The 13,565-nt window shown below is 33.8% G+C and overlaps 1 protein-coding gene, 1 long non-coding RNA gene and 1 pseudogene across 5 annotated transcripts in view; 1 reads left to right on the forward strand and 2 right to left on the reverse strand.

Annotated features, from left to right (window-relative positions):
- Nucleotides 1-1,273: 1,273 nt before the first annotated feature.
- On the reverse strand, nucleotides 1,274-8,396 carry LOC112524243 (annotated as a pseudogene).
- LOC112524069 lies at nucleotides 2,669-5,464 on the reverse strand. The gene is made up of 3 exons (XR_003070355.1): nucleotides 5,369-5,464; nucleotides 3,349-3,391; nucleotides 2,669-2,868 (listed from the first exon to the last, which is right to left on the reverse strand). It is a non-coding gene; the product is annotated as an uncharacterized LOC112524069 (long non-coding RNA).
- Nucleotides 8,397-11,365: 2,969 nt separating the features above from the next.
- The window catches only part of LOC112525741, a 9,957-nt gene continuing 7,757 nt past the window's right edge, over nucleotides 11,366-13,565 (forward strand). For 2 of the 4 annotated variants that reach the window (XM_025135982.1, XM_025135986.1), the window contains exons 1-2: nucleotides 11,366-11,451; nucleotides 11,528-11,786. The gene's annotated coding sequence lies outside the window, so the exon portion shown is untranslated. The remainder of the gene's footprint in view (nucleotides 11,452-11,527; nucleotides 11,787-13,565) is intronic. The other 2 variants (XM_025135983.1, XM_025135984.1) reach the window with 2 other exon arrangements.

Below are 13,565 nucleotides of genomic sequence, written 5' to 3' on the forward strand. Positions count from 1 at the left end.
TATATATATATATATATATATATATATATTTGTTTGAGCATGTATGTATGTAAATGGAAACATGTACAAGTATAATAATAATCATTTTATCTAGTTTATAGATATTATGTCTGTAAAAAAACCACGACCCTTAAACAATATGAAAGACTTTAAACAAATGGTGCGTGAGGTTTTGACACATTTAACAAGTGGTTAAAACTAAGTATTTTAATGTATTTGGGTAAGGTAAACACATAGACAAGTCACTCATGTTGAGCTTAGTGTGTTACCGATTAGGGATATATAGTTTGATAACGTGTTTATTTAAAACATCATATAGATATATATATATATATATATATATGAGAGAGAGAGAGAGAGAGAGAGAGATAGACGACAAATTAAAAAAATAAATAAAAGAAAGATGGAAATGACTGAAAATAGACATGGGAAAGAGACAAGATGTGAATTATTTATGGTGATGGGGGTAATAATGGAAAAAGGGTTAAGTAGTGATGTTATATGGGGGAGGGGGCCAATTGGCAAGGATGAAAGCAACTGCCCATCTTCAACTGCTAAGTAAGTACATATTGCTTTAAATAAAGGCAGGATTACTCGAATATGACAAAAAACCCTAAATTTGTCATTTTCAAATTATTGGTCATGGGCTATTTACAACCCAATCCAACTTTACATACTAATACTATTATTAACACTATTATCATATACTTACTAGTTTCATATTTTTAACGTTTTAAGTTGTTCAATATTTTACCTATTCCATTTCATTTTCAGGATATTATTTTTTACTCATTTTCACACCAACTTATACTTACTTATCAATACCTCTAACTTGTATTCTTCTTCACCCACCGCCACCAATCCATTGCCATTGACCTCGGCCCAATGGGTTACGTTTACAAGCTCTTGGACTCCGGAACAACATGGGTTCTTTTATTTGATTTCAATGATGATATAATAGATATATTATAGATGTTATTTCCTTAATACAAACAAAAATACATTATGGTAAACCTATTCATTCATACTCAAATTCAATACATACATTCACAAACCTTTCTTTAATCTCCATGAATTCTGATTTAGATGCACCTCATTACTATTGACATTCAATTATGATTGATGAAAATCTCTTCTTATACTTCTCACCATAACTTTCATCATGACACGAGTCCGATTAAAAACTCCAACCTAACCCAACCCCAATCAAATCTAACAGTAACTTACTTCAGTACTGTGCAGTATTTATACACTTGATAAACTAATATTCTGCCTAGATCATGGATAAATGGAAAACATAATTTGCATCATTCTTCTTCTCAATTATCGCTTTCAATTCCAGAAAATTAGAAACCAATTCGAACTTGCTAAATTGAACAAACACATCAATCTTATCCAAGTGGTCGACGGATGTACCTGTGGTCAAACCAACAACTTTACAAAGAGATCCTTTAATCTCCGTTGCCTTGAGCTTGCATGGGAACCCCAAATCATGGCAATATTTGGAAACAAAATCTTTGGGTGTTGGATTTTGGAAATCTTGAATGCTGAAGATTCTGTTGTAGTTCTACCATTTGTTATGTTAACTATGTCTCCACAAGTCCAGCTCAGGTAAAGAAGATTGATGTACTTTTGAAGCTTCTCTTCTTTCATCAACACCGAGTGAGAGTAGAAATCAATATCAAGATGATTGCATGCTTGGGCAAAAATGCACCCTGTCATGACAACATCATAACCAGCTTCATGCTTAGCTCCAGAGTTTTAGTTAGAAGATCTGCAAATTGAGTTCAACATACTCCTAAACGCAATAAGTAATCAGATAAGAGTACAAGAATGCTTCAATTGGTTAATCCCCTCTATTCCTCAAGCTCCTCCATAATTTTTATATTTGTCATCTCAGGGCTTAATCAAATGAGAACCCTAGAATCTTTGAGATCCAATGTGAACCACTAATTTAAAATAATTATGTTATTTATTAAATAAATATAAAAATTAATTTCATCAACTCATAAATGCATTTAATTAATTAATTTTCCTCATAAATAGATAACTTCCATAAATAGAAAAATCCATAACTCTCCAAATAAGACATGAAACTAATAATTGTTCACAATGTGTATTCAAGTCTTTTAGGGATCTTAAGTTTTTTTTTGGTTCTTTGTTCTTGGTGGTGTTGTGTCACATTGTGTTACAAGGTGATTTTAACGTGTAAAAAGATAGGTGGTCACAATGTTTAATTGAATCAATATATTTGATGGTGGTACACATCGTGATACTATAGATTTTTTTTTGATTAACCTGGATATCCAACCCGCTATGTGAGCAGACTAATCTCAGAACGACCACCTATCTAAATCCAAATCATAGTCCAAATCCTTATCTAGATCCAGATGCGAGTGCAGATCCAGATCTGAAAATGAATCCAAAATCAGGAGTCACCGTATTTGAACCTCCGTGGCCACAAGGGGATTTTTATTCCTCCTTGGATTCGAATCCGAGAGCACTTTTGACCTTTGGAGTCTAAGCTCAAACCAATCGAGCACCACCCTTGTGGTTTACATTTTTGTTTTTGCATTTACTAAAGATGCTTGATGGGAATTCTGTAACACCCTCATTTTTACCATGAGTTGTGTCACGTCATTCTCATTAAATAACAATAAATAACCCTAAAATATAGTGGCTAATAAAGCCCTATTACAGCGGAAGTCTTACAAATTCAATTAAAATTAATAGCTCAACACTAACCCGTCCCATACCGGGTTACATTACAAAATGAGTTTAAGCATAAACCTAAACATCCGAAATATAACAATAATATAACTATCTAGGCGAGAACCTCGCTCTTGTCCACCCTTGAACCTCTTGCACCTGAGATGCATACWAATAGTCAGCTTTATAAAGCTCGGTGAGTTCATGGTTTTTTTGTGCACAATCATACACACCTCATCATGCATAAAACAAACAATGYCCCAAATAAAATAATATGCACATTTGTTTCAAACTCTTTTGAAATAATAATGAGATCTCTTAATTTTCCGTCGGGTTAAGGTCTTAACGTCATCGGCACTTCCTCGGGTTACACAGTTATCCCTTGTCCGGTCACCCATCCCTAGGATGTGCCATCCCTTATGACTTTTGACCCCTTCCCATACCCGACAAAAATATAAATTCTTTTCTAACATGCTAATTAATGTTTAAAAAAACATGTAAACAAATAGCATGCAACCCACAATAATAATTCATATACATGTAATAAACCCATAAACATGTACATAAAAAAAATATTGTAATGCTCAAATAAATTTGTACATAAGCATGCATTCCAGTTAAAGTCTCATGAATACTCACCTGAATAGCTCTGTTTGGCTAAACCTCGTCCCTGAGTAATATCCTATAACATGTAATTATATTTCAATAATTAGAGTATTGACATTTCCCCAAAAAGTCAACTCGAAAGTCAAATAGGTCAACTTTGGGGTAAGAATGGTCAACGGGTCAACCCCAAGCATACCTCGTAGCCATATACCCCCCCCCCAATGGAATTCTTTTCACATCCAAAATAAATTACGACGTATTAAACCCAACATTTAGTTATATACGATTCTCGTTATAAAAACGTCTGATCCCACAATTATCTAGTCACAACTCCCGAAATAAGTTCTTAAATTATTTCTTATAATTTAAATATGAAACTCCAATTAATTAATAACTTTTACAATTGATGTCCAAATCTTGACCAACTTAATCGAAACATCCTGATTTATTTCGATTAATCCAAGTAAATAAACGAGTCTCAAATCTCTTTTTAACAAATACTGATTTTATCAAAACAACTCGAGTCTAACCGAACTCGACCGAAATAAGTCGGCCATGGCCTAAACCTGGTCTAGTGTCGGCCGACTCAACTTGACGCCCGGCCCAACCCGGTCGCACCCTTGGTGCGGCTATCATAAACGATCTTCGTTTGAGATATTTTTCCGATCATTTTTCACCAAACTTTTTACAAAATCTTATACATAATAATAATAATCCCAACTCGTATCCAAATTTACAGCCTCTACAGTTCAATATTAAACTCGTATTTTGAGTTTTTGTACTCGAATCTCGTCGAGCCGCCGCCACAGCAGCTTCTAGCCTAAACCGCTCGACGTACAAGCCACCATATCCTACGAGATTTGTACCAACAAAAAGGTAATTAAAAAACAAAGCCAACCATATATTATACATCAACTTTGGTTGAGTATTTTACCCACAATCGCCGTTTTTGTGCTGAATGACCCTATGCCTCTTCAAACTCGATATCTCTATCGTTTCTTGATGAAATCTCGAAATTTCAAAAACGTTTACTCCCTTACACCCTTAGGAACGTCTCCACAAAATTTTAGCCGAAAACTCCAATTTATAGATTGTCAAACGGTCTCTAGAATAGGAAAAACATGAATTTGGGGAATGATTTCCCAAATTTCAATCATTTCCAAATTAGTTTTCTACTTTTGGCAGAACTAGTCTCTTTTGTTTTTCTTTCTGCATTTTCATCCCAAATCAATTAAATACAAAATGTTTCATTTTTTTTCTTTTATTGATTTTATTTATTGCAATAAAATCATATTTTTCGAGTATCGACATTTTAATCCCGTATGTCGTTTACTCTTTAAATTTTAACCCTTAACATTTATTTATTTTACGAATAATAATTTTTTAGGGTGTTACAAATTCAAACTTGATTCTTGATTTTGTTCACAATGTGAATCCAAGTCCTTAATAAATTGTTTTTTTTTTGGTTTTGGTGTTTTTGTGTTCATATTATGTGCACATTGTGTTCACTTGTGATTACAATGGTTTATTTGGTGATACTTGTTAGGTTACCTGGTGTCCACAATGTGTTAGGTTATTTGTTAGGTTTAGTTATATTTTTTAGATTATGTTGTTAACGAGAGAGAGAGAGAGAGAGAGAGAGAGAGTTTGTAAAATATCCATAATAATCTTTATTAAAATTTTTAATTCAAAATTACCAAAATTACTAATTTCTTAATTTATCCATTAGTTTAATATAATTTGTGGTTAATATTGAATATGGCGGATCTCACAAATTGCATAAGGCCCTTTCCCCCTTATCATCTGATCAAACTATCCAAAACCAAGGTAATGTCTTTGTGTTCTTTCAATTTGAAATGTCACCAACAGAAATCCAGACAGAATATAAAGCAAGTGATACTTCCTTGTAAAGTAAATATCGTAAACCGAGTAATTGTGGCATGGTGACACCAAATAAAAATCAACAAATAAGTTAAATCTTTAATGTTAATAACAAATCAAGCCAATTACAATTGCAAATCCATAATATTCAAATACTAGAGGAAAAGCATACCTCCACTTGAACCTCAACCGCGACAAAGGAACTAGAAGCAAAGCCAGAGCTGCTAACACTAGAAGCAATATGTGGACAGGGATGTGCTACTCGTCTTCATCTTTGATTGCAATACATTATTTGCATTCTTCATGTCAATTATGAAGGGAAAGTTGTTTTGAACTATGGTTACATATTCCTCATGGAAAAGGACCCACAAACTGTCTACATACATGTGCGCAATATCTGTTTTATAAATAAGTTGTATGTCCTGAATTGTCTTTTTCAGAAAGCAGCCTTCAAAAGTCATTCCTACCAAGAAAGCAATTGTGTCCCACCATCAGCTTTTGTTCAAAGGAAAGGAGGTCAATCACATGCCTAAAGCCAAAGCCAAAGCCAAAGCCAAAGCCAAAGGCAACTCCAATCTTCATCTCTGCAAAGCCTTTCCTTAACCTCTTTCTGCATAAGGTGGTACAGATTTAATAAACAATAGCAAAATATCCAATCCAGTTCTATTTCAAGCGGAAGGGAACTGGGAACTGAGGCACACACCTCCTTCAAGCAACGCACACCGCTTACAAAATTTCACATACATGCACATGAATAAGTATATTATAAATCAAATTTCATGTTTTAGGTAATGTAAAAAGGTGTTGACATTCATATAGTTCGGATTTCGATAATTATCCTGGTTTAGTCTAAATGATATCCTCTAAGGGTTGTTTGGTTGGTTGGTTTTTAATGAAGGATAAAACTGTCTATGTGGATTAATATGTCTATATAAATTTGGAATGTTTTTGTTTGGAGGCTTTTTTTTCATACGGGAAGGAGCATGTTTTTAATTGGGAGGGATGGACATGCAGGTTTTGAAAAAACCTTGGCTTTTTGCGTAAAGTTCCCCCTAAAAGCTTACATAATAAACTACTTTCAATAACATTAAGCAACTACCAAACAGTCATGTATAGCTGACCAAATAAGTTGTAAGTCCTGTTAAGCTGCTAATTAATAGGCCCTTAAGGCTAGTATATGAGAAATAATTTGCCCCATAGTAGGGAATCAGATATAAGTAACAAATTTTCACCCCAAATTGCAATACAAAAGGAACATTGTAACTTCAATGCAGAGAGAGAGAGAGAGAGAGAGAGAGAGAGAGAGAGAGAGAGAGAGAGAGAGCAATGAAAATAATGATTCAATACTTGTTCCTTTTACCACTATCTTTATATGTGGTTGGAACATGCAACACGACGTTTGACTTTGTATATTTGAAATAAAAGGAACATGATAATAAGCTCCACAAATTTTAAGATTAGTACTTGTATCTTACAATAAGCAACTCTAGGTCCCTTGTGGAGTTTTTGTAGACGCTAAATTGTTGAAAACATGAAGCACCACTTACACGTATGTGAGCTAAATCTTTGAAGCTCTTTTCTATAACTTGAACCTGCATAGTATCGATATTAAGTATCCCCTCTGCCATACAAATAATACAACACACCTTTTCTTGAATGTCCAATGAAAATTGCAACCTTTTTTACCCCATAATCTTTTCATGTTAAATTACCTGCTTTTTCATTATTTCCATTGTGAATAAATTGATGGTATTGGTGATAATCTATTGTTTTCTTATTATTGAATGGTATTTTAAATATTTGTGAATAGTAAAAAACAATTGAATTAAATGTTGCAATTTTCATGAGCTTGAGCAATTACTTATCTTACACATTTGCAAGTTAAAATTAAATGAAAAAAAAATCATAAGATGAAAACAAATTTAAATCAGGATATCATCGTGTGAGAACATTTGCACAACTATTTTTCAAGATTATATATTAAAAAAATTACCGACTTAATCAACCTTAGGTGGCGGGAAGTGAATCCATTCAGTTTGATGGCTGGATGCATCCTAAAAAAAATGATTTGAAATTGGTTCATTGAGGAATCTGGCCGAACCTTCCTTTCCAATCTATAACAGGTCATCATGCCATTCACTGATTTTGTTCCTCATTCTCTCCAGAAAAAGAAGATGTGCCATTTTTTACCAATGGAACATCTTCACTTGTGCATGGTGATTCTGTTAACTCATCTTCATGTGTTGAACGTAAGTGCAATCGAGCTTCATCTTCTAGTGCTCTAGATAAATAAGATATTCTTGAATTTATCCAAGGTTGTAAAAGTTCAAAAAATGATGCAGATAAACTAGCGCAAATGAGTTTTGTGGTACAAAATCAACTCACTATAAAACTATACCATCTGGTAGTAAAAGTTCACAAAACCTCCATGTATCCTGGAACTACATTTATTCAGGATTCATTATATTGGATAAAAAAGGACGGGATAGTACCTTCTTTAACACACACATTGAAATCAAACTGGTACTTTGACAAGAAATTAATCGGACAGTCTGGCATATAAACTCACAAGATGGATCATCGCCTCCAACTTCTTGGCATGGAAATATGTAAAAGTTGTGTCTGTCACAAGATACTCAAAAGCAACTCAGAACATTATAATTACAAGAATTCAGTTGTTCTTCTCTCCATTACACCGACCATCAGGTTGAGGACAGAAGGATTTCATGCTTTTACCCATTTCTTAGTTACCCCACCCTTGCTATTACAACTATATAATACTTTCAACACATTTCTCATTTTCAAAGCAAATCATAGCTTTGTTAATCAACATCCCTTGCTGTAAAATTCCGTCTAAAAACAAAATGGAAACGTAAAGGTAAAGGAAAAGACTAATGGGTGGGCAATGAAGGACTGGTTGGTGGAGTGGAGTCCCAACGGAAGGGGCAAACTCCAAACTGAACAACCGCAAACTTCTCACCTTGAGATCACGAACATCAAATCTGTCAAGCTCAAACGGGTCATTTCTAAGTCAATTGACAAAAAAACCGGAGTCTCTGACGTGACGCCAAAGGTCGGCGAGAGACAACTCGAAGTTGGATGTGGTGACATTCTTGAGAGCGAAACTCGAATAAGGAGGTGCGAGAAGGAATCAGTGTTAGGGTTTTGGAGAGCACCTTAACCATCCAAGGCTGCTTCATGGTCTCTGACAATTCTTCATGATCCCAACTCTGAGAGGCTCTGTGAAGTAGCAGAGGAAAGTGGCGTTTGTTAGGCCATCTCTGACCTAAACACCAAATAAGTGGCCCATATTAACACCCAAAAAAAAAAAAAATACTCAACTCCAATCTTTTGCCGTCCATCTCTTCCACGGCAAATTTGCCGTTCATTTCCTTCCTCCGGCAAAACTTTGGTGTATTTGGCGTGCGATTGGATCCAAAAAAAGGCAAAATTAATGTTTTGTCGTTCGATTGGAGTTGCTCTTAGGCATTATAACAAATCAAGCAGATTAGGTGTTTAGATTGGAATTGACTTTTAGAGGGTGTAATACTTGCAAGCAGTTAGCAGACGGGTAGAGCATTCAACAGTAGAATAACAGCACCACACTCACCCAGATGATGTTTGTTTAACATTCAAAGATCGCTGGTAAATTTAAATTTTGATTACATATATTGAAGCAGGAATCCTGGCATCACTTGGAATGTGTTGTCTCTAGATTCATGCTATTGTTTAGAATAAGGGGTTGGTTGATGTAAAATATTAATAGCCTCACTAACATATCAACAAAAACAAGTATTTTATTCAAAACCAGTTGCCAACAAACTGTAATCACAAGCAAAATAGGAACAACATGAACCAATACAAGGTCTATTTGGTGGCGTATTCGGGAAGCCTATGATACCCAATTCAATCTTGCAGGATTACTAAACAAAAGATACTACAATAAAACGTCAATTTTCAGTTCAATTAAGATGTATATTTATGGGAACAACATTTGTTAAACATTGAATTTACCAACGAAAAAATTGATTAAAAACCTTAAGGACGGTTACAAAAATCACTAAACCGTGGAGAAGGTGGAGGCGGAAGGCGGTCTGAGCTTGAGCCATAAACAGTTTTTTTTGTTATGTTCAAGAACATGAAAATTATGAATAAATAAAAACTTATTATGAATATTAAAAACGACAAAAATATAATAATAACGTTTTAAATAATTCTGTTCAAAAACATGAAAATTATGTTATCATCTATTTTTCTTCAATAACCTATATTAGTGTTTTTTTGTATTTTATAGAATGTTGTGTTTAAATTGGATGGTAATTTGTGATTGTACTTTTAACTCCATTTTCCAAATGATTAACAACTTGTTTATTTATTTATTTATTAATGTTTGGTTATCATTATCAATATGTTTTTTTTATTATATATTTTCACATTTATAGAGAATAAATAATGTCACATATTTTTTTACGAGTTTTGTTTTTATATAATAAATAAAACTTTTTTATGCAATAATGTTTACATTAAGAAAAAAGGGGACAAGAAAGATATATGAAATGAACGGCGTCTGAGATGATTATATATATTAAGATTGATTTTTTTTTTCTTTCTAATTTTGTTTCAAAGTAAATGAATTTGAACGAAAGTGATTTTATTGATGTACTATTAATAAATCTTCTTAGGTTGAATAAGTAATTATGGAGACATGGGCAACTATAATTACCAACTTTGCGTATATTGTATGTTTTTTTTGCATGTCATAAGAAAACAACTCCTCATTGAATGAAGAACACTAAATGAAAAAGTTTATACAAGGCTTCGGATTCCAACATGTTTAGCGAGTGGAGTGGTTAATGTTGATAGACTACTGGTGTAAAATATCTTACATATTTGGGATACAAACACGCTATATAATTTGCCGTATAATAAGATTGATATATGTTTAATCCAAAACATGATTGTTTTCAGTTACACAGTCAATACATTGGATTTCATCACACCTACACATGATACTTTTATGCATTACACTTAACTAATTTCCATAATACGTGACACATCATTATAGGGTTATAAAACAATGAATCTTTACCCATACTTATCCTACTCACTTCCATTAATGTTGGTTACTGATTGTGTTTGTGTGTGTATGAAGATTGAAGAAGATATGGATATGAGTGTTGTTTTAGGTTTGCAAAAGGAAATAGTATGGGTTGATATTAGAAGTCAATCCAGAGAACAGTTCATCGGTATTAGGAAGAGATAACATCCATAAGAGCAAGTGGAATAGTTCATCGGTATTAGGAAGAGATAACATCCAATTACAGCAAGGCAAGGAGTCTATCGACAAAAAGGAGAAGGAAGGGGGCCACGAGGCAAGGCAAAATAATAGTGTTGTAGGGAGAGTGTCAATCAAATGACTAAGCCATTTCAGAAGGTATAAACAAGCACTCATGTCATGTGTAGCTTAAGTATACCAGCATTAAGTATTAAATGAAAAACAAAAACTCATAAATTCCAGTAACTCGCTTGGCTTCTATTCTAATTTCTATGTCACAACACAATCACAAATACAATCTTCATTCTTATTATTAAGTTCACCACCATGGACATGGGCCCAACTGTTCATTTGAGTTGACTTTATCTATAGGCCCATTGGATTAAGACTATTATTTGCTGGGCCTAGTTGGTATGCTATTACAATGTGTAATATTATGATAATTCATAACTCAAGTTAACAATTCTTTAGATAGAAATTAGAATGATGAAACAAGAATTTAGTCGATTGCTATTCCAAACACTTGAAAAGTAAAACATTGGTTTATTTTTTAATAATGTAAAAGTATACATTCAAATTACACATCTTGTATAAATACCAAACAATATTTAACATAAAATTGTTGCCAATAATTATGTTATTATTATAAAATGATGTTTTCAGTGCAGATGCTCCACTAACCAATACCATACTAATACTATGAACTTCAAATTATTCGGGCCTCAACTTTAGGTTAATTGGGTACGGTATGGTTATTTAAAATTGGGTCGGATCGGGTCAAGATGGAATTGGAGTTGTGGTTTCGAATTCGAAGAGAGGCCAAGGCCAAAGGGTGGATTTATTACGACAATTTTGAGGATTTTTTTTTTAAAGGTTTGGGGTGAGAAGTGAGGGGCTAAAACACAAAATACCTCATTCGACTGACGAAGAGGCTTGTCGACGATGATTCCCTGCTAAATCAACACACTTTTCCGCTTCTGGTCCGTTCTTCACTTTTCTTTTACGATATGCATGTAGATTATTTTACTATTTTTGATTCGTTTGCTGCTTAATTAGGGTTTCTGTTCGATTCGTATAAGGTTGTGATCGATGATTTGCGAGCTATTCTTGATGTTGAAAATTACGTAGATCGACGGTAAAACCCTAGTTTCGTCTAACATTTGAAGCGGTTTATGATTGTTACCACTTTGGTAACCCTGGTTCATCGAAGATTTGGAGTGATCTTTTGAATGCCTACTAGCTTGTGTATATTTCGAATTAATGATTTATCTACTGCTGGTTCTTCTTCTCCAATCATTTTTGGATAACTAAGAAGGTGAGGAATTTAAGGCATTTATCGAGTGTATTGGATTTAAGTTTTAAAGTCCGGTTTTGGAGTTAATGTATCACAAACTCCAAGCATCTTTTCTCTTTAAAGCCAATTCTGGGCCACGGAATCGAAGTTGTCAAAAAGCCATAGCTTCTGGACGCTTATATGCCTTTTATGCTTGGAACTCTTTAAACAATGAATGTTCTATTGCAATTTGAACATATTTTTGGAATATCATCAATTTATTATATTTGAAACATCTTTTGTATTGCGTTAATAAACTATAGTTCAAACATCACTTACTGTTCATATTTGATTTAGTCTTCTTGTTACTAGTGTTAGGTTTGGATGTGGCTTTGCTGTTAGTCGTAGACAGTCTTAAAGAATGAAATAAAAAACGGTGAAATTTCCGGTAGGTACAAACTTTGTGAAGTGTTACAAATCAGAATAAATGAATACAGTGATAGTAGAATCTCCAGAATCTCAATTTCTCAATCCTCAGGTTGGCAAACCTTAGTTCATTAACTGACATTGTTTTTTGTCTACTCTCAGTCTCTGACTTCATCATGATTGCAGTACAATTAATGTGTACAATGGAAGTAGTCGATGCAGTTATTACAATTGATAAGTGATTGTGATCTTCAAAAAATTGAAGAATATTGCCAGCAGTCTATTCTAGTGACCGTTAGCTTCTAGTTTTCTTTTTCAGATAAAGGAAGATACAGCAATAAATGGACTCCATGGCTTTCAACCAGCCTACATAGGATTTTGTCTATTTGTCTATCTGTTACCTTTAAGCATAGATGATGCAATTACTTTGGTTGTAAAATTAGGACACTTGTTAAGGTGAGCAGTGAATTAACTTATCCCAGTTTTATATCCTGACTGGCTGCCGGAAGTTGCTAATTAAATACCAAAGTAGTTAGATCATGATACTATTATTAGGTCAAAGACAAGTCACTGATCAGGTATCTTACTACAACATGATACTTTACTCATGTTGATAATAATACATTTAGTTTCATGTGATCCAGATATGGGTCCAGGATTTAGGTTATAGAAAATCAATTAAAATTTCGTCGAGTTTTTTATTTCTTTCCCTTATACCATCTTAAATATATTTTAGTCACACCAGGGAGGACAGGATGCGTTCATGGTCTTGCAACTCTAATTTCACATATTTGTGTTTTCAGAATAGAAAAACAGAACTGCTTGATATCTCAGTTGTCAATATGATAAAAACTTAAAGTTATGGTTTAGAAATAGTGCAGCTGTGTAAGGGATGATGTTTTTATCAAGGAAAAATCATGGAACCGGCCAACTTACCAAACTAAGGCTCATCTTAATTCAATAAGAGTAATCTGGTTATTCTAGGATGTATTAATGTGAAATCAGGAAGATTGTCTTTATTGCAGTCAATAGATCACTTATGATTTATGAATCTCTTTCGGATTTTACATCTCAATTTAGGCACAGTAGGTAATTCAGATTCCCCACCATGTTGTCAGTATGTGTTTTTGTGTATGCATGTATGCTTTAATTTTTTTGAATCACACATGATCAATAGTGCTTGTGGAAATGTTACCTCACATACAATGTGATAAAGGCCCAATTAAAGTATATGTGAGAAGAAGGAAACAGGCCACAGCTGCCGATATGGGCCAGCTGAATTCTGTTCTTGGGCTTAAGCTGGATCCACTCGGTCTAGAAGTTAGCGGTAATTTGAAAGAGTGGGGAGCAGTTACTATGCCTAATTAGTAGCAGGAAGATGAAAGGGGGAGGAGT

Source organism: Cynara cardunculus, assembly GCF_001531365.2.
Source record: "Cynara cardunculus var. scolymus isolate 2C chromosome LG 13, CcrdV1, whole genome shotgun sequence".
Classification (NCBI taxonomy): Eukaryota; Viridiplantae; Streptophyta; class Magnoliopsida; order Asterales; family Asteraceae; genus Cynara; species Cynara cardunculus.